At 40.1% G+C, this 2,076-nt stretch overlaps 1 protein-coding gene across 1 annotated transcript in view; it reads right to left on the bottom strand.

Moving 5' to 3' along the window:
- LOC109470774 (CMP-N-acetylneuraminate-poly-alpha-2,8-sialyltransferase-like) overlaps window positions 1–2,076 on the bottom strand; it is a 48,989-nt gene that overhangs the window by 45,987 nt on the left and 926 nt on the right.

Raw genomic sequence — 2,076 nt, 5'->3', positions numbered from 1 at the left:
CAGTCTCATAAAGATACATGATGGAAAGAAATACATTCCATTGGCCAATAGCTCTACTGCCTATATTGTGATGAAATTTGTATAGCCTGTGGAAAAGTACTGGTTTTATTCAGACTCCAGCCATTTAAACTGTGTGAGGGAGATCAGGTGTGCCATAGAACCTTCTCATCTATTACACAGCCCCTTGTTTTAAGTGTGATCAATCGCCAAGTACAAGTATCCTATTTCACAAAAAGGGTTTGGAAGTGAAGAGCTGCATTTAATAGGCTGTAAGTCCCCTTGGGGGTTGTCTTACTGATCAGGAAATGGGGTGGAAGAGAGGACTCACTTCTGTACTTTCTTTTTAACTTCCTGTTTTGAAAGCTTTCTCTACATGGACTGAATTTTACCATTTTTGAAACGAGTAAGCATAATGTTTCTCTGTGGAAGTGATTGGATATGTTTGAAAATAATATTTTGTTGATGCACTATCTGGATCTGAGGAAAACTAGAAAAAGACTGACCATCAATCTAGATAGCCTGGGTACCATCCAGATTTTCACTACGCAATGCTCGAAAAAAATCTCGTGATTTTTTCGAGCGTTGCGTAGCAAAAATCCAGATGGTACCCAGGCTACAATCTAGACAATGTACCTGATTTAAACACCATTGAACCTTTTTATCATAAGATTTTACTATAATAGTTACATACATTGTGTCTGGAACATTGGAGAAAAAAAATGGTACTTGGAAATGTAGATTGTTGGAAATGACAAGAAAGACTTTCTATCTAGGGATGTCTAATAGTATTTTTTTTAAATTTTTTTTTAAACGGTATCGCTCAATGCAAGGCCAATTATATTAATTTGGCCACTTCTAGGCATAGAGCTAGAGGTACTTAGGGGAGTATATTGTAGCTATGTCAGGAGATGGCGGTGGACCTTTGTTTTGAAGCTTTGTGGATTGTAATCGGACGGAAAGCAGCTGTTTGGAAGAGAGTTCCATAACTTGTTTTGCAGTCCGGGGAAAGAAGCTGTTGTTGTAATATGACTTGGAGACAGGTATGTTAACGGTGTATTGATGAGAACTGGAAGAGAACCTAGTGGCACGCTGAAAGGTTCTGAGTGGAGGAACAAGAAGTGCAAGTTCTCCTGAACATCGACCGTGAAAGTATCTGTAAAAGAGGGATAGACATGCGACATTGCGTCTGTGTGAGAGGGAATCCAGCTTTGCGGCCAGAGAGTGGCCAGAGAGTATTGACTATATTTTCTTGATGATTAGATAACAGATAACTGAGCAACTGTCCCAAGCAGCAACTCAGTTGCCACACTAGTCAGATTCACACACTATGCTGTTTATTTCACCACACGCACTCAACATTTCTCAAGACAGGTATTGAGTCACAGACATCCACTGCTTTTCCATAAATTCCCCCCTTCCACCACAAAATTATATGCAATCAAAGGTAGTCTAATAACAGGTCATTAACATGTAATTACAGGGTTTAAGAATTAGGTTAGACAAGACCAGACAATGCGCACATTATGATCATATCTTAATGTATGTAACAGACAGGAACTACAAATTTTTAAGCTTAGGAGGTGGTATTTATGCATAGTAGCAAAAATGCAGAGTCATTTTTCCAGTCATATGAGACAACTGAGTTGCAAGAGGATGTACATGGCAAAATCTTTGTGAAATGAGATGCCTACTTGTCTTACTATAGTGCAGTGGCGACCCTGTCTCTGGACCAAGAGATCTAAAGTTTGAATCTCAGGACTCACCCGACATGCAAACGCTGCATGGAAAGGGTTAACTTTGTAGTCCCTAGGATGGTCTACTGTGTAATGCACTTGCCCATCAAAAGAGCTATACTGGAATTTCTTGGTACGATGAACCAGGGTGTATCTTATTAACTGTACATACCGTCTGTGTCTTTCCTTGTCACCACCAGTGGAGAATTTAGCTCTGCTCCACTTTCACCATCATGGCTTTTTAATTTGGTACACGGGGTCCGGAAAGCAAGATGATTAGCTGGCACCAGATATAGCGGCAGACACATCTGTATGTCTGTATGACCAATTCAAGGACAGGCGT

Source organism: Branchiostoma belcheri, unplaced genomic scaffold (genome assembly GCF_001625305.1).
Source record: "Branchiostoma belcheri isolate BF01 breed outbred unplaced genomic scaffold, Haploidv18h27 scaffold231, whole genome shotgun sequence".
Taxonomy (NCBI): Eukaryota; Metazoa; Chordata; class Leptocardii; order Amphioxiformes; family Branchiostomatidae; genus Branchiostoma; species Branchiostoma belcheri.
The sequence above is the reverse complement of the archived record's forward strand: the minus strand, read 5'-3'. Positions and strand labels throughout refer to the sequence as shown.